Below are 20,683 nucleotides of genomic sequence, written 5' to 3'. Positions count from 1 at the left end.
TCGAGCCAAACGAGTTCGAGCCAAGGGGGTTTGTCTGTATTGACTTCATAATCAAAGAAACACCAGCGAACGTTCAAATACTGGTACTGCTCTTTGCGGATTTTCCTAAGTACTGGCCGAACACATTCTGACTTTCAAAAATATGCAGTTGGAGCCTTACTTTAAATTGATCCCCTCAAGAAAAAGCCATATCCTTTTGTAGATTAAGAACTATGAACATAAAATTTCCCATTGAAAGAGGTCGCTTGAATAATACTTATTAGGAAGAAAGATATTGTACTTTATGTGACAACAGAGATTTGGAGATCATTTCCACTACCTACTTGTATGTAGCTACTTTAATGAACAACACTAAAAGTACATTAATGAATAATTTCGTAAGCATCCAGATATACACTTCGACGAATTTCTAATTGGCCACCATATACACTATGATGCAATGCGACATATTTAATCAAAAAATCTAAATTTTGGTCATTTTTGTATTCTTCACACCAATGTATTGATTTACACAAAGAAAACACGTATTCATATACAAAATCATCCATACGGAACGGTAGATACGAAAATAGCCTATGTGCCCGAGTTCCTCGTGCACGGCATGGTAGTTGTCGTATATGGTAAGAATGTATTCTTCGTCGATTGTCATTTAAGAAAAATGTTAAATATGGCGTGAATGAGCATTGCAGAACGCGCTCAAGCCGTCGGAATTATTCGTTATAAAAGTTGAAATATGTGTTATTAATTGTTGTTAAGTGCAAAATATTGACAGAAACAATAAGAATTTTTTTAAATTAATTTGTAGGTGATTTTTATTTACGTGAAAACAGTCGTAAACAATTACATGGATGGTCAACCATACAATACCTGTGTCATATCAGACTGACCCATCATACTATAAAATCCATTGTATCTTATTAACTTTCATCTTTGAATCAACTTTAAGTTGATTTTATTATTGTTCATGTTGAACGGCTTATCTCCGACGACGCACCAAAAGAAGAGTGGCGACTCCCCAACAGGACATTCAAATTGTCAATGATCACCTTCAGGATCGTTTTACCACGTCGCCTGATGGCCGTCGCCTTGCGGTGCCGTCGCCCCCCTGCGGGTATTGATTTTTACCGCAAGGCACTGACAGGCAAGCTTATTGTGGGCCAGGTGACATGCGATTTACAAGGGCGGACTGGGCCAATGTTTTATTTGTTGATGAGAAACGCATCACAGTACGTGGGAATGACAGACGTGCTCGCGCATATCGCCGTCGGGATGAGCGGTACAATGAGAACTGTCTGGTAGTATTGGGGTGGGTCCATTATGCTTTAGGCTGGAGTTTCCATGCACACGAAAACTCCAATTGTACCCATTCATGGAAACATGATCGTGATGAGGTATCAAAATGACGTCGTTCGGCCGGTTCTTCTACCTCATATCTGTTCCAATGTCGGCACAGTATAACGCACCATATCACGCGGCTAGAAGTACACAAGTAATAGCCAACAACGTACGAACACTCCAATGGCCTGCAAAAAGTCCGGATTTAAATCCGATCGAGCACGTGTGGGACTTTTTGAAGCGCAAGGTGCGTGCCCAGCCGCTGCAACCAGACCCCAGGGTGCTCACTCGTGTTATTTATCAAATTTAATAATTAAACAATTAAATAATGACAAGGTGCCTCGTAAAACAAAATCAAATACGACGTGATTTAATATTGCATTTTTTGTTTTGAAGCTGCACTCTCACAGATTTACCGCTTTTAAATTTTGTTTTATTTTTGTCTTGGAAAGAGCATTTTTTTGCGTAAATATCTGCAAACCAATGATGAAAGATTGCTGACAAAAGATCAGAGCGAAGATTTGCATATTTTCGTTCGATTTTTTTACTGGTTAAACCGTTACTAACGGTTTAAGAAAAATGAATAAAACATGAATTTTTGAACTTAATTATAAAACCTGCGATCTGAACTTTTGTCAGCAGTCTTATATAACTGGTTTCTGTGGATATTCGCAAAAATTGGATATACATCATTGACCCAAGCACTTAAGAGACTGATTTAATAATTTGGCTTATATGTTCGTGCCATGTTCCATTAGCTGTAAAACAAAGCCCTAAGGGTTTATGGTTTTGAACAAAGTTCAACAAGTTGCCCTCGAACACGATATTTGGTAGAATCTGATTGCACAGCGTAAAAAAACATAACTTCTGTTTTAGGGGATTGAACTGTACAAGCTATTGCTTTGCCCAATTTGAAATCTTTTTTTAAGATCGCTATTTAATGTATATTCAATATGGCTGATATCTGACGAAGAAACGGCTAGAGAGCTATCGTCTGCAAAGAGTCGCGTTGTACTTACAAGGGAGTCGGTAATATTGTTAACATAAATTAGAAAACAACAGACCAAGTACAGACCCTTGAGGTACACAAGCATTGACATTGCGAACTTCAGAAAACGTTTGTCCAACAATAACTCTTGTATTTTAAAAATAAGACCTGACTCTGTAAAAAGCTTTGGAAATGTCATATAAGACCATGCATGTAGATTTCTTTTCATCATATGCCTTACATATTTGATTGTATATGTCAATTAACTGAAAAACCGCAAAAACCAAGATTGTAATTTATAAATAAGACTTTTGGCATGTAGATGATTGTAAACATATTTAAAGACAATACGTTCCACTATGATCTTGCCTACACAGCTAATACCGAAATTGGTCGGTAATTGGACGGAAGAGATCTATCACCCTTTTTAAAAAAGAGGAGTAACATTGGCCAACTTCAAAGAAACAGGATACACGCAGTCACGAAGCGATGTGTTAAACAGTAATTGTAACGAATATGACACGGTGGAAACTGTTAACATTTTCTGACCTATCAGATCATTTTCAGTTACAGTAATGTCTTCAAGCGAAGTATTACATTTGCGTATTAGTTGGGGTAGAACGACTCAATTTTCGTCAAAATACGTGAAAATGAAACACTAGTGACAACAATACATTTCACATATCTTAAATAACACTTGCTTACACTTTCTGTTGATTCAAATTTTTCGGGGCCTGCTGACATATTACAAACAATAACAAGATAATTTTCAATGTGATACTGAGTCGCGATCGAACATATCCGATGTTGCGTTCATCGGAAACTATTCGCATTAATTTGCCGAATGACAGTTGATTTCAGGGATTATATATGCCACACATTGTGACCGGTGACAGGCAGTTTCACATATTATGTATCCTATTGCATAAATATCACGTGATGCAGTTCACATTTCCTATAAACCGGATATTGGAAAGAGACTTACCTTTAAGGTCATTCCACAATGTTAAGGTGGTGGGGGAGGCCAAAAATGAAAGCGTTTCGAGACTCCATGCTTTTATTTAGTTTTGGGGGAAATTGTGTGCATAAGTAAAGCATACATCCGTTGCTGCGGTGTTGCGACATATCTTGGGGTAATAAGAAATTGACCTAAGATTACAAAATTTTGGACCAAAAAGCATTTGCATTTATGCGAAAAGTTTTGTCGACAATATAAATATGCTTTTGTGGCAAAATGCCCTAGACTATGCACCCAACAATGTCATGTGAGTTCTTGAAGATATATTTTCAAATGAGAAATATGTTTATTTAATAATGAAAAATGGTGGATTAAATTCATTTCCTGACTACAACAATGCAAAATTATTTCTTAAAATAGCCTCAATCACAACAAAGCCACAATACTTGATTTGATCGAATAGTGTTGACAAACATTTCATTTTGTATACATCATTTCCGTCAAAATGCAAATGCTCAGATAATGAATAGTAACACTTACACGTGTGACAACGGACGTTTTGATTATGTTTGCTGATTATTGAATCTAAAAACTAAATAAAAAATGATGTTTTAGTCCTTCAAACGACTTTTGCACTGTGGAAGGCCCTTAACGCTTTGCGATGCACTTATAACTCTAAGTTTGTTTTGGTACACATTGTTCATTTGTCTCTATTCTGAGATCTCTAGAGAAAATGACTTAATAAAAATCATGATAAATAGTTTTTCGTTTGCAAAATCAAGCTTAAATAACTAATTTTGGCGGTTGAGAAATCGGGGTCAGAACATAAGCCTAACAAACATAAGTGATAATTCATGATAATTGTCATATCGTCTTTAAGCTTACAAAGTATTTGAAGTATGGAATGAACGATTGCAGTGAAATTAAGACAAGAAGTATATCAAAATAAACTGATATTTAACATAATTGTCAGACAGATTGTTTGAAACTGTATCATAAACATCAACCTATTAAACCATTTTAATACTTTTTAAATGGTATGCAGCTGTTGGGTATCGTATTGCAGTTAAACATTCCATTGTGTCATACATTTACATGATGACAAGGTAACCGCATTCTCTATAAATAGCATTCCACGAACGCTGTTACATAAAATTGAAAATATCGGTCAAAGCTGTGAAGGGATGGTTTAGCAGAAACGGTGTTTCCTAAAATAGCGTTCCATGAAAGCCGGTTTTTTTCGTGCATAATTTTGTTTTTGTGAAGTGTCATTTTATTAATATTTAAACAGCTTCTATACAAATTCGACTTTTATATTTCTCCTTTCTTATGAGGCACTAGATACAACATATAAATAAAAGATAAACATCTGTAATAATAACAAAATTTCGTCTACACCCAGCGTTATAATGGATGCCATATATGGGTCTCGTAAAATTGTAATTTATTTAAATAGTTATTCAAATTACTATATTTTGTACATATGCGCTTAGGCAATTTATTATAAGGATGAATCTAGACGATTTCACAAACCTGTTATTAAAAGAGTAAAGGTGTCTAAGTATACATCTTCATCATACTGTAACATTTACAATATTTTGTTTAGAAATAAAAATACCCGATTTAAGAGCGCGCGAGTCTGCTAAATCACGATTATGCCAAAAATGAACCAGCCCAGAAACCAAACGAAACTGTTGACTTTCACTTACGAGTATTGATAGCCACAACTATAGACTTGGTCACGATATTGCTATGAGGCCTTTTGCCTACCATGAGAAGCACGCCCCGTCTAAGGCCGAATCATTTCTATAGTGTGCCCATTTCCCGTCCCTGAAAACATGGGCACGTTTTAAACAAATGCAACAAGCGACTCTATGTTACATGCCAAATGTATAGCTCATTTGCCCAGTACTGGCAGTAGCTTTAGACAATACAAACTTTATTATAGTCTTGATCTCCACATGCATTGAAAGACCCCTAACCAGCCATGGGAACAAATAGTTTGTAGACGATACCTTGTACAGGCAAGGTATGTGTCTCCGCGTTAAAACTAGGTGCGCCGTCTCAGGTTACAGCCATCGAGGTATATTAAGCGTTCGATGAAATCCACACAAAAAAAACAGCTTTACCAAATTAATTACCCATAGCGCTTTCACAGTAACCGATTTGCATTAAATATCATTCCATGAAACCAGTAATAAATAACCTTGTTTTTGTACAAAATTGCATTTACGCAGTTATTATGTATAAATCAGGGTCGGGTCCAGCATTTGGTGTAAGGAGGGACGCAACTTCGGGAGCGCACCTCAGGACGTGCGCCACAACCTCAAGAACCGAACTATTTAATAGTAAATTGTTATGAGGGTGCTCTCCGAAGAACACATTGGCTATTCTTAGTATGAAAAGGTGCTGTCAGGTGTTTTATATAAATATGTTTTTCCGATTTTGCTGTATAGATTGACATTTATGCAATCATGATTTGAAGTCAGCTTCTCATGAATGATAATATTCCGGAAGAAACCGAAATATTAGGAGATCATCATCGACATAATCATGTTATTTAACTTTTCCAGAATACTTGAACTCTTTTAAATTTACCTACTTTACAAAACAAATCGACACAAGGATGCCCCATATTACAAGGACGCGGGCTGTTGACGGTGAGACACAAGGATGCCCCATATTACAAGGACGCGGGCTGTTGACGGTGAGACACAAGGATGCCCCATATTACAAGGACGTGGGCTGTTGACGACGGGGCATCCGCGGGCTTTTGACGGTGAGACACAAGGATGCCCCATATTACAAGGACGCGGGCTGTTGACGGTGAGACACAAGGACGCCCCATATTACAAGGACGCGGGCTGTTGACGGTGAGACACAAGGACGCCCCATATTACAAGGACGCGGGCTGTTGACGGTGAGACACAAGGACGCCCCATATTACAAGGACGCGGGCTGTTGACGGTGAGACACAGGGACGCCCCATATTACAAGGACGCGGTCTGTTGCCGGTGAGACACAAGGACGCCCCGTATTACAAGGACGCGGGCTGTTGACGGTGAGACACAAGGATGCCCCATATTACAAGGACGCGGGCTGTTGACGGTGAGACACAAGGACGCCCCATATTACAAGGACGCGGGCTGTTGCCGGTGAGACACAAGGACGCCCCATATTACAAGGACGCGGGCTGTTGACGGTGAGACACAGGGACGCCCCATATTACAAGGACGCGGTCTGTTGCCGGTGAGACACAAGGACGCCCCATATTACAAGGACGCGGGCTGTTGACGGTGAGACACAAGGACGCCCCATATTACAAGGACGCGGGCTGTTGCCGGTGAGACACAAGGACGCCCCATATTACAAGGACGCGGGCTGTTGCCGGTGAGACACAAGGACGCCCCATATTACAAGGACGCGGGCTGTTGACGGTGAGACACAAGGACGCCCCATATTACAAGGACGCGGTCTGTTGACGGTGAGACACAAGGACGCCCCATATTACAAGGACGCGGGCTGTTGACGGTGAGACACAAGGACGCCCCATATTACAAGGACGCGGGCTGTTGACGGTGAAACACAGGGACGCCCCATATTACAAGGACGCGGTCTGTTGACGGTGAGACACAAGGACGCCCCGTATTACAAGGACGCGGGCTGTTGACGGTGAGACACAAGGATGCCCCATATTACAAGGACGCGGGCTGTTGACGGTGAGACACAGGGACGCCCCATATTACAAGGACGCGGTCTGTTGCCGGTGAGACACAGGGACGCCCCATATTACAAGGACGCGGGCTGTTGCCGGTGAGACACAAGGACGCCCCATATTACAAGGACGCGGTCTGTTGCCGGTGAGACACAAGGACGCCCCATATTACAAGGACGCGGGCTGTTGACGGTGAGACACAAGGACGCCCCATATTACAAGGACGCGGGCTGTTGACGGTGAGACACAAGGATGCCCCATATTACAAGGACGCGGGCTGTTGACGGTGAGACACAAGGACGCCCCATATTACAAGGACGCGGGCTGTTGCCGGTGAGACACAAGGACGCCCCATATTACAAGGACGCGGGCTGTTGCCGGTGAGACACAAGGACGCCCCATATTACAAGGACGCGGGCTGTTGACGGTGAGACACAAGGACGCCCCATATTACAAGGACGCGGGCTGCTGCCGGTCAGACACAAGGACGCCCCATATTACAAGGACGCGGGTTGTTGCCGGTGAGACACAAGGACGCCCCATATTACAAGGACGCGGGCTGTTGACGGTGAGACAAGAAGACTGGTATTTATGTAAGACGATACAAAGGACTGACTTTCTTTATCTGATCGCACGAACATGAATAAGTTTGTTTTCCTTTATTGAAATAACAGGATGCAACTTGAAACTGATAGAAGTATAATAAATTGGATTTATTCTTTAGACGAGTTAAGACATGCACATAGTCTAGATATGGTATCGGTATCAAAGTACATATTAAATCTCAAAAATGGTTTTAAAAGGCACAAAACAGATTTGCACTAAACGATTTTTATGGAGTAAACATGATACACCGAAACTAAAGATTTGGCATGATTTGGTAAAAATTTAGACTTACAGAATATAGTTTTTGTTATATGCAGAATACGAGAGAAAATGAGTTTTGGGTGTGCAGGGGGATAGTTGGTTCAACCCACTTATATACCTTTTTATAGGAAGTTATCGTTCTTTCAAATTTAAAGGACCTGAAAATAAACCGTAACCCTATCTCAGTTTGCGATGTGGAAACTATGGAAACGCATAGCTCTCCACCATAACACCCAAACATACTGAAAAACATGTGTTCGTTATATTTTTTCACGGACCATTTTCGGGGTAACCGTTTTGAAATTGATCATTAGTTCAAATGGTTAAACGTTTCAGGTGTTTGTTTGTGTTACGGTTAGCTGCTGCTTTAATATCCTTATTCCTATCCGGGAGCAGAGGCATCAAGGAGTTATCTTATTTCATATCTCGCATTGCTTTTGGTCAAAACAGTTTGTAACATTACACTCACACGAAGGCAGCCTAAAAGGACAGAGAAAAGACTCGACATTTTAATACAGAGAGCAACAACGAAGCAGTTTTATTGTATGGCACGCCGTTGTAACAATAATTCAAAAACCTGTGATATCACCAGTTTTACACTGATAGCCAAGTTTACAAGTTTATTGGTTTAATGTTAAAATTAATGTTTTATGGCTTAAACCGTTACTAACGGTTTAAGAAAAATGCATAAAACATAATTATTTGAACTTAAATTTAAAAATCTGCGATCTATTTTTTGTCAGCAGTCTTATATAAATGGTTTCCATGGATTTTCGCAAAAAAAATGGCTCATTCCAAGACTAAAAATAAAAAAATGTCAAAACGTTATATCTGTCAAAGAGCAGCTTTAAAGCAAATTGCTGTTTACGACGGAGTGAGTAATTCAATCATGAAAAAAAAACGTTTCGATACAATAAGTCGGTCATGAATAATTAAAACCGTAAGGAATTGTCACCCATGGTTGTATCAATGGCTTCTCCAGGAAATTGTTATGGCTGAAGGCTGCTTTAAAGTTTGACCCCGTTGAATTTTGACCCCATACATTTTTTAACATTCAAAACTGACCCCGACCGTTAATTAATTTAATTATTTATTAAGAAAATTGACCCCTCACATTTTTAACATTCAAAGCTGACTCCGACCGTCAATTTATTCATTAATTAATAACCGTTAATTGACGTGACCATTCGCCACGTGAAATGTTTCACCTCGTTTAAAACTGACATGTAGGTCGGTATTAAATACCCAACTTGGTCAATCCTGTGGTCATATCAATTGAATTTAATACTTATATATGTTGGTTATGTTAATACCACGCATGTTTCGAAAATCAAATCAAGACCAATATTGAATACAACCCATACTGTATCGAGTCGTGTTTCAACGTTGAAAAAGACATAACTCGTACACATGTATCAGTATACTTGAGCGCAATTAATGGGGGAATCTAGAATCATTTTTGAAACGAACTGATTTTGACTTTATGTCCCCATTACGATTCTGCGGACACACACGAATTTTCACTCACTCTGAAACTTTCGCCATTATTAATCAAGACAAGGGAGTATACAATCATATATTATATTTTGTTTGGAAGGTTTACGTCGTGAATATCTAGTATTCCTTATTTTGGTAATCATTCTTATTTCGATCAAATCTTACGTCGATCGGTAACTCGCAAGTATTGCAATCAATCCAGACCACACGGGTGCCATACCCCGCTATTCTGAATGGTGTCTAACCGACGTCACTTTGGTATTATACGTACATAATAACCAATGTTGCCTCTTAAAGCGGGGAACAGTCTGTACTGAATCTTGAGGTCGGTGTACTATACAACACAAATCCGTGATTAATCAAAACACTGAAAGTGCTGAGGGACGGTACTGCTTCAAGCTGGCAGCAGGATTGTTACAACTGGTAGTGTAAATGTCAGATATGTGGTAAGACGAGATTGAATCGGACCGTACGACATTCCTAGTCTGTGGTCTCTGTAGAAAAAGGTATCTTACATGGAAATTCACGGGGAAAGAGCCCTAATGGGGCACTTACAAGGATCAATGTTCAAATGTTATTTTGTATGTGTTGTTACTACTTTCAATACCAATACTTGTTATGAAAAGGTAAGCTGTTATCCTAACTAAATATCAAAATTGTGTATCTTAATTTTTCATTAAATTGACTTGACATTATGTCAAATTAATATCAGATATAGATCATATTCATCGAATGAAGCTCTGTCAAACAAAAGAGCACCGTGGGGAATAGTTATACAGCAGAAAGGTGCCGGAAAAGGAAATCAGGGCACTCCCTTCTGCTATTTTGGCCTAGCCTAAGCACTGCAATGTTAAAAAAAATGGGATAACGACAAATACGCAAAGGCTATGACAATAACTAGATTTGTCTTTGGTAAGAATAAAACCATAAAACATGAAGACAGAAGTGCATACGGATATAAATTTTATTGAGAGGTTGTAAATCTTTTCAAGTACATTTTAAATGAAGAATGCAATACAAAATGGATTTAAACAATGCAACAGAGCAATATATAGATTTTTAAATAACACTAAAATATAAATGCTGAAAGTAATGGTTTCATGACCATTAAAATCAAATACATAGCAGTTCAATTTCATAAAACAACATTGACAAATGAACAAGGCATATAAAATTGAAAGGTTCTTTTTTAGTGATTTCTACTCCAAACTATTCAATGTTCAGTGAGTATGACAACAAGTTCAACTCAAGATTGTTTGTTCAACTCCAGATTGTTTGTTCAACTCCAGATTTTCAATGTTCAGTGAGTATGTCAACAAGTTCAACTCCAGATTGTTTGTTCAACTCCAGATTGTTCAATGTTCAGTGAGTATGTCAAAAAGTTCAACTCCAGATTGTTTGTTCAACTCCAGATTGTTTGTTCTTCTCCAGATTGTTCGATGTTCAGTGAGTATGTCAACAAGTTCAACTCAAGATTGCTTGTTCAACTTCAGATTGTTTGTTCAACACCAGATTGTTCAGTGAGTATGTCAACAAGTTCAACTCCAGATTGTTTGTTCAACTCCAGATTGTTTGTTCAACTCCAGATTTTCAATGTTCAGTGATCATGTCAACAAGTTCAACTCCAGATTGTTTGTTCAACTCCAGATTGTTTGTTCAACCCCAGATTGTTTAATGTTCAGTGAGTATTTCAACAAGTTCAACTCAATATTATTTGTTTAACTCCAGATTTTTAATCTTTAGTGAGTATGTCAACAAGTTCAACTCCAGATTGGTTTTTTAACTCCAGATTATTTGTTCAACTCCAGATTACTTGTTCAACTCAAGATTATTTGTTCAACCCCAGATTGTTCAGTGAGTATGTCAACAAGTTCAACTCAAGAGTGTTTGTTCAACTCCAGATTTTAAATGTTCAGTGAGTATTTCAACAAGTTCAACTCCAAATTGTTTGTTCAATTTCAGATTATTTGTTCAACTCCAGATAATTTGTTCAACTCCAGATTGTTAGTTCAACTCCAGATTGTTCAATGTTCAGTGAGTATGTCAACAAGTTCAACTTAAGATTGTTTGTTCAACTCCAGAGTGTTCAATGTTCAGTGAGTATGTCAACAAGTTCAACTCCAGAGTGTTTGTTCAACTCCAGAGTGTTCAATGTTCAGTGAGTATGTCAACATGTTCAACTCCAAATTATTTGTTCAACTCCAGATTGTTCAATGTTTATTCATTATGTCAACAAGTTCAACTCAAGATTGTTTTTTCAACTCCAGATTGTTCAATGTTCAGTGAGTATGTCAACAAGTTCAACTCTGGATTGTTTGTTCAACTCCAGAGTGTTCAATGTTCAGTGAGTATGTCAACAAGTTCAACTCCAGAGTGTTTGTTCAACTCCAGAGTGTTCAATGTTCAGTGAGTATGTCAACATGTTCAACTCCAAATTATTTGTTCAACTCCAGATTGTTCAATGTTTATTCATTATGTCAACAAGTTCAACTCAAGATTGTTTTTTCAACTCCAGATTGTTCAATGTTCAGTGAGTATGTCAACAAGTTCAATTCTATATTGTTTGTTCAACTCCAGATTGTTCAATGTTCAGTGAGTATGTCAACAGGTTCAACTCAAGATTGTTTGTTCAAATCCAGATTATTTGTTCAATTCCAGATTGTTCAATGTTCAGTGAGTATGTCAACAAGTTCAACTCCAGATTGTTTGTTCAACTCCAGATTGTTCAATGTTCAGTGAGTATGTCAACAAGTTCAACTCCAGATTGTTCAATGTTCAGTGAGTATGTCAACAAGATCAACTCCAGATTGTTTGTTCAACACCAGATTGTTCAATGTTCAGTGAGTATGTCAACAAGATCAACTCCAGATTGTTTGTTCAACTCCAGATTGTTCAATGTTCAGTGAGTATGTCAACAAGGTCAACTCAAGATTGTGTAATGTTCAGTGAGTATGTCAACAAGTTCCACTCCATATTGTTTGTTCAACTCCAGATTGTTCAATGCACAGTGAGTATGTCAACAAGATCAACTCCAGATTGTTTGTTCAACTCCAGATTGTTCAATGTTCAGTGAGTATGTCAACAAGTTCAACTCCAGATTGTTTGTTCAACTCCAGATTGTTCAATGTTCAGTGAGTATGTCAACAAGTTCAACTCCAGATTGTTCAATGTTCAGTGAGTATGTCAACAAGATCAACTCCAGATTGTTTGTTCAACTCCAGATTGTTCAATGTTCAGTGAGTATGTCAACAAGTTCAACTCCAGATTGTTTGTTAAACTCCAGATTGTTCAATGTACAGTGAGTATGTCAACAAGGTCAACTCTGGATTGTTTGTTCAACTCCAGATTGTTCAATGTTCAGTGAGTATGTCAACAAGTTCAACTCCAGATTGTTCAATGTTCAGTGAGTATGTCAACAAGTTCAACTCCAGATTGTTCAATGTTCAGTGAGTATGTCAACAAGATCAACTCCAGATTGTTTGTTCAACTCCAGATTGTTCAATGTTCAGTGAGTATGTCAACAAGGTCAACTCCAGATTGTTTGTTCAACTCCAGATTGTTAAATGTTCAGTGAGTATGTCAACAAGTTCAACTTCAGATTGTTTAATGTTCAGTGAGTATGTCAACAAGATCAACTCCAGATTGTTTGTTCAACTCCAGATTGTTCAATGTTCAGTGAGTATGTCAACAAGTTCAACTCCAGATTGTTTGTTCAACTCCAGATTGTTCAATGTTCAGTGAGTATGTCAACAAGTTCAACTCCAGATTGTTTGTTTAACTCCACATTATTTGTTCAACTCCAGAATGTTTGTTCAACTCCAGATTGTTCAATGTTTAATGAGTATGTCAACAAGTTCAACTCCAGATTGTTTGTTCAATCCCAGATTGTTCAGTGAGTATGTCAACAAATTTAACTCAAGAGTGTTTGTTCAACTCCAGATTTTCAATGTTCAGTGAGTATGTTAACAAGTTCAACTCCAGGTTATTTGTTCAACTCCAGATTATTTTTTCAATTCCAAATTTTCAATGTTCAGTGAATATGTTAACAAGTTTCACTCCAGATTGTTCAATGTTCAGTGAGTATGTCAACAAGTTCAACTCAAGATTGCTTGTTCAACTCCAGAGTGTTCAAAGTTCTGTGAGTATGTCAACAAGTTCAACTCCAAATTATTTGTTTAACTCCAGATTTTCAATGTTTATTCATTATGCCAACAAGTTCAACTCCAGATTGTTTGTTCAACTCCAGATTGTTTAATGTTCAGTGAGTATGTCAACAAGTTCAACTCCAGATTGTTCAATGTTCAGTGAGTATGTCAACAAGATCAACTCCAGATTGTTTGTTCAACTCCAGATTGTTCAATGTTCAGTGAGTATGTCAACAAGTTCAACTCCAGATTGTTTGTTCAACTCCAGATTGTTCAATGTTCAGTGAGTATGTCAACAAGTTCAACTCCAGATTGTTTGTTCAACACCAGATTGTTTGTTCAACTCCAGATTGTTCAATGTTCAGTGAGTATGTCAACAAGTTCAACACCAGATTGTTCAATGTTCAGTGAGTATGTCAACAAGTTCAACTCTAGACTGTTTGTTCAACTACAGATTGTTCAATGTTCAGTGAGTATGTCAACAAGTTCAACTCTAGATTGTTTGTTCAACTCCAGATTGTTCAATGTTCAGTGAGTATGTCAACAAGTTCAACTCTGGATTGTTTGTTCAACTCCAGATTGTTCAATGTTCAGTGAGTATGTCAACAAGTTCAACTCTGGATTGTTTGTTCAACTCCGGATTGTTCAATGTTCAGTGAGTGTGTCAACAAGTTCAACTCTGGATTGTTTGTTCAACTCCAAATTGTTCAATGTTCAGTGAGTATGTTAACAAGTTCAACTCTGGATTGTTTGTTCAACTCCAGATTGTTCAATGTTCAGTGAGTATGTCAACAAGTTCAGCTCTGGATTGTTTGTTCAACTCCAGATTGTTCAATGTTCAGTGAGTATGTCAACAAGTTCAACTCTAGATTGTTTGTTCAACTCCAGATTGTTCAATGTTCAGTGAGTATGTCAACAAGATCAACTCCAGATTGTTTGTTCAACTCCAGATTGTTCAATGTTCAGTGAGTATGTCAACAAGTTCAACTCCAGATTGTTTGTTCAACTCCAGATTGTTCAATGTTCAGTGAGTATGTCAACAAGTTCAACTCTGGATTGTTTGTTCAACTCCAGATCGTTCAATGTTCAGTGAGTATGTCAACAAGTTCAACTCTGGATTGTTTGTTCAACTCCAGATTGTTCAATGTTCAGTGAGTATGTCAACAAGTTCAACTCTGGATTGTTTGTTCAACTCCAGATCGTTCAATGTTCAGTGAGTATGTCAACAAGTTCAACTCTGGATTGTTTGTTCAACTCCAGATTGTTCAATGTTCAGTGAGTATGTCAACAAGATCAACTCCAGATTGTTTGTTCAACTCCAGATTGTTCAATGTTCAGTGAGTATGTCAACAAGTTCAACTCCAGATTGTTTGTTCAACTCCAGATTGTTCAATGTTCAGTGAGTATGTCAACAAGTTCAACTCTAGATTGTTTGTTCAACTCCAGATTGTTCAATGTTCAGTGAGTATGTCAACAAGTTCAACTCTGGATTGTTTGTTCAACTCCAGATTGTTCAATGTTCAGTGAGTATTTCAACAAGTTCAACTCCAAATTGTTTGTTCAATTTCAGATTATTTGTTCAACTCCAGATAATTTGTTCAACTCCAGATTGTGAGTTCAACTCCAGATTGTTCAATGTTCAGTGAGTATGTCAACAAGTTCAACTCCAGATTGTTTGTTCAACTCCAGATTGTTCAATGTTCAGTGAGTATGTCAACATGTTCAACTCCAAATTATTTGTTCAACTCCAGATTGTTCAATGTTTATTCATTATGTCAACAAGTTCAACTCAAGATTGTTTTTTCAACTCCAGATTGTTCAATGTTCAGTGAGTATGTCAACAAGTTCAATTCTATATTGTTTGTTCAACTCCAGATTGTTCAATGTTCAGTGAGTATGTCAACAGGTTCAACTCAAGATTGTTTGTTCAACTTCAGATTATTTGTTCAATTCCAGATTGTTCAATGTTCAGTGAGTATGTCAACAAGTTCAACTCCAGATTGTTTGTTCAACTCCAGATTGTTCAATGTTCAGTGAGTATGTCAACAAGTTCAACTCCAGATTGTTTGTTCAACTCCAGATTGTTCAATGTTCAGTGAGTATGTCAACAAGTTCAACTCCAGATTGTTTGTTCAACACCAGATTGTTCAATGTTCAGTGAGTATGTCAACAAGTTCAACTCCAGATTGTTTGTTCAACTCCAGATTGTTCAATGTACAGTGAGTATGTCAACAAGGTCAACTCAAGATTGTGTAATGTTCAGTGAGTATGTCAACAAGTTCCACTCCATATTGTTTGTTCAACTCCAGATTGTTCAATGCACAGTGAGTATGTCAACAAGATCAACTCCAGATTGTTTGTTCAACTCCAGATTGTTCAATGTTCAGTGAGTATGTCAACAAGATCAACTCCAGATTGTTTGTTCAACTCCAGATTGTTCAATGTTCAGTGAGTATGTCAACAAGTTCAACTCCAGATTGTTCAATGTTCAGTGAGTATGTCAACAAGATCAACTCCAGATTGTTTGTTCAACTCCAGATTGTTCAATGTACAGTGGGTATGTCAACAAGGTCAACTCCAGATTGTTTGTTAAACTCCAGATTGTTCAATGTTCAGTGAGTATGTCAACAATTTCAACTCCAGATTGTTCAATGTTCAGTGAGTATGTCAACAAGTTCAACTCCAGATTGTTCAATGTTCAGTGAGTATGTCAACAAGTTCAACTCCAGATTGTTCAATGTTCAGTGAGTATGTCAACAAGATCAACTCCAGATTGTTTGTTCAACTCCAGATTGTTCAATGTTCAGTGAGTATGTCAACAAGATCAACTCCAGATTGTTTGTTCAACTCCAGATTGTTCAATGTTCAGTGAGTATGTCAACAAGTTCAACTCTGGATTGTTTGTTCAACTCCAGATTGTTCAATGTTCAGTGAGTATGTCAACAAGTTCAACTCTGGATTGTTTGTTCAACTCCAGATTGTTCAATGTTCAGTGAGTATGTCAACAAGTTCAACTCCAGATTGTTTGTTCAACTCCAGATTGTTCAATGTTCAGTGAGTATGTCAACAAGTTCAACTCCAGATTGTTTGTTCAACTCCAGATTGTTCAATGTTCAGTGAGTATGTCAACAAGTTCAACTCTGGATTGTTTGTTCAACTCCAGATTGTTCAATGTTCAGTGAGTATGTCAACAAGTTCAACTCTGGATTGTTTGTTCAACTCCAGATTGTTCAATGTTCAGTGAGTATGTCAACAAGTTCAACTCCAGATTGTTTGTTCAACTCCAGATTGTTCAACGTTCAGTGAGAATGTCAACAAGTTCAACTCCAGAGCATTTGTTAAACTATTGAGACAATGTGTTAAAAACGGGAACTAGTCATTTCGTACCATGTATACTCCGATTTTTGGTCATTTCGTACCTTTTGCTGTCATTCCGTACCCGACCTATAGTCATTTCGTTCCCGACCTATAGTCATTTCGTACCCTATATTTTATTTAAATACAATGTTTAAATGAATATAGACGTATTGTATTTACACATATATGAATCTTTTATGACGTTTGTGGTTTAGCTTGATCAACATTAGTTAAAAAATAGTCATATACGAGTACCAATGAAAGTGGAACTAACTTTGTAATTATAGAGATCTTCATACTTACCTTTATCAGAAAATTCAATAAATGGAATTCCTTGATCTTCAATTGTCATACAACCATTTTTTAAATTAATAATATTACTGCCTATGATACTGTAGTTTTAATTCAATGAACAAGTTATAATCCAAGAATGTGGTTATTTCGTCAGTTTGAAACAAACAATTTTAAGTGTAATAGTCAATAGCAATTCAATATCGATGTTACATTGTTTTTAAAGAATTTCACGTCTTGTGTCATAAGAATGACACTTAAAATATGGCAAATAAGCACATAATTAAGTACTAGTAGAACTTAGTGCCTTGTGGCTGGGGACGAGGGTGCGGGTGAGCTAGCTGCCAAGTTAGCTATCAGTTGATTGCCTTTAATGCCTTTGTTTCAGGTTGTGGAGGGGGAAGAAGGCTAACCGCCCAGTTAGCTATCAGTTGATTGCCTTTCATGCCCTTGTTTCAGGTTGTGGAGGGGTGAGAAGGCTAGCCGCCCAGTGGGCTATCAGTTGTTTGCCGGTCATGCCTTTGTTTCAGGTTGTGGAGGGGGGTGAAGGCTAGCCGCCAAGTTGTTCAATCCCAGATTGTTCAGTGAGTATGTCAACAAATTTAACTCAAGAGTGTTTGTTCAACTCCAGATTTTCAATGTTCAGTGAGTATGTTAACAAGTTCAACTCCAGGTTATTTGTTCAACTCCAGATTATTTTTTCAACTCCAGATTTTCAATGTTCAGTGAATATGTTAACAAGTTTCACTCCAGATTATTCAATGTTCAGTGAGTATGTCAACAAGTTCAACTCAAGATTGCTTGTTCAACTCCAGAGTGTTCAAAGTTCTGTGAGTATGTCAACAAGTTCAACTCCAAATTATTTGTTTAACTCCAGATTTTCAATGTTTATTCATTATGCCAACAAGTTCAACACCATATTGTTTGTTCAACTCCAGATTGTTTAATGTTCAGTGAGTATGTCAACAAGTTCAACTCCAGATTGTTTAATGTTCAGTGAGTATGTCAACAAGATCAACTCAAGATTGTTTGTTCAACTCCAGATTGTTCAATGTTCAGTGAGTATGTCAACAAGTTCAACTCAAGATTGTTTGTTCAACTCCAGATTGTTCAATGTTCAGTGAGTATGTCAACAAGTTCAACTCTGGATTGTTTGTTCAACTCCAGATTGTTCAATGTTCAGTGAGTATGTCAACAAGTTCAACTCTGGATTGTTTGTTCAACTCCAGATTGTTCAATGTTCAGTGAGTATGTCAACAAGTTCAACTCCAGATTGTTCAATGTTCAGTGAGTATGTCAACAAGTTCAACTCCAGATTGTTCAATGTTCAGTGAGTATGTCAACAAGTTCAACTCCAGATTGTTCAATGTTCAGTGAGTATGTCAACAAGTTCAACTCCAGATTGTTAAACTATTGAGACAATGTGTTAAAACTGGAACTAGTCATTTCGTACCATGTATCCTCTGATTTTTGGTCATTTCGTACCCTTTGCTGTCATTTCGTACCCGACCTATAGTCATTTCGTTCCCGACCTATAGTCATTTCGTACCCTATATTTTATTTAAATACAATGTTTAAATGAATATAGACGTATTGTATTTACACATATATGAATCTTTTATGACGTTTGTGGTTTAGCTTGATCAACATTAGTTAAAAAATAGTCATATACGAGTACCAATGAAAGTGGAACTAACTTTGTAATTATAGAGATCTTCATACTTACCTTTATCAGAAAATTCAATAAATGTAATTCCTTGATCTTCAATTGTCATACAACCATTTTTTAAATTAATAATATTACTGCCTATGATACTGTAGTTTTAATTCAATGAACAAGTTATAATCCAAGAATGTGGTTATTTCGTCAGTTTGAAACAAACAATTTTAAGTGTAATAGTCAATAGCAATTCAATATCGATGTTACATTGTTTTTAAAGAATTTCACGTCTTGTGTCATAAGAATGACACTTAAAATATGGCAAATAAGCACATAATTAAGTACTAGTAGAACTTAGTGCCTTGTGGCTGGGGACGAGGGTGCGGGTGAGCTAGCTGCCAAGTTAGCTATCAGTTGATTGCCTTTAATGCCTTTGTTTCAGGTTGTGGAGGGGGAAGAAGGCTAACCGCCCAGTTAGCTATCAGTTGATTGCCTTTCATGCCCTTGTTTCAGGTTGTGGAGGGGTGAGAAGGCTAGCCGCCCAGTTAGCTATCAGTTGTTTGCCGGTCATGCCTTTGTTTCAGGTTGTGGAGGGGGGAGAAGGCTAGCCGCCAAGTTAGCTATCAGTTGTTTGCCGGTCATGCCTTTGTTTCAGGTTGTGGAGTGGGGAGGTGGCTAGCCGCCCAGTTAGCTATCAGTTGATTGCCTTTCATGCCCTTGTTTCAGGTTGTGAAGGGGGGTGAAGGCTAGCCGCCCAGTGAGCTATCAGATGTTTGCCGGTCATGCCCTTGTTTCAGGTTGTAGAGGGGGGAGAAGGCTAGCCGCCAAGTTAGCTATCAGTTGTTTGCCGGTCATGCCTTTGGTTCAGGTTGTGGAGTGGGGAGGTGGCTAGCCGCCCAGTAAGCTATCAGTTGATTGCCTTTCATGCCCTTGTTTCAGGTTGTGGAGGGGTGAGAAGGCTAGCCGCCCAGCTAGCTATCAGATGTTTGCCGGTCATGCCTTTGTTTCAGGTTGTAGAGGGGGGAAAAGGCTAGCCGCCCAGCTAGCTATCAGTTGTTTGCCGGTCATGCCTTTGTTTCAGGTTGTGGAGGGGGGAGAAGGCTAGCCGCCCAGTTAGCTATCAGTTGTTTGCCGGTCATGCCTTTGTTTCAGGTTGTGGAGGGGTGAGAAGGCTAGCCGCCCAGCTAGCTATCAGTTGATTGCCTTTCATGCCCTTGTTTCAGGTTGTGGAGGGGTGAAGGCTAGCCGCCCAGTTAGCTATCAGTTGTTTGCTGGTCATGCCTTTGTTTCAGGTTAAGGAGGGGGGTGAAGGCTAGCCGCCCAGCTAGCTATCAGTTGTTTGCCGGTCATGCCCTTGTTTCAGGTTTTGGAGGGGGGTGAAGGCTAGCCGCCCAGTTAGCTATCAGTTGTTTGCCGGTCATGCCTTTGTTTCAGGTTGTGGAGGGGGGAGAAGGCTAGCCGCCCAGCTAGCTATCAGTTGTTTGCCGGTCATGCCTTTGTTTCAGGTTGTGGAGGGGGGAGAAGGCTAGCCGCCCAGTGAGCTATCAGTTGTTTGCCGGTCATGCCTTTGTTTCAGGTTGTGGAGGGGGGAGAAGGCTAGCCGCCCAGTGAGCTATCAGTTGTTTGCCGGTCATGCCTTTGTTTCAGGTTGTGGAGGGGGGTGAAGGCTAGCCGCCAAGTTAGCTATCAGTTGTTTGCCGGTCATGCCCTTGTTTCAGGTTGTGGAGGGGGGAGAAGGCTAGCCGCCAGGTTAGCTATCAGTTGTTTGCCGGTCATGCCTTTGGTTCAGGTTGTGGAGTGGGGAGGTGGCTAGCCGCCCAGTTAGCTATCAGTTGATTGCCTTTCATGCCCTTGTTTCAGTAGCAGAGGG

The sequence above is a fragment of the Mya arenaria genome, chromosome 9 (genome assembly GCF_026914265.1).
Source record: "Mya arenaria isolate MELC-2E11 chromosome 9, ASM2691426v1".
In the NCBI taxonomy this organism is placed as follows: domain Eukaryota; kingdom Metazoa; phylum Mollusca; class Bivalvia; order Myida; family Myidae; genus Mya; species Mya arenaria.
Note: the sequence above shows the minus strand (reverse complement) of the source record.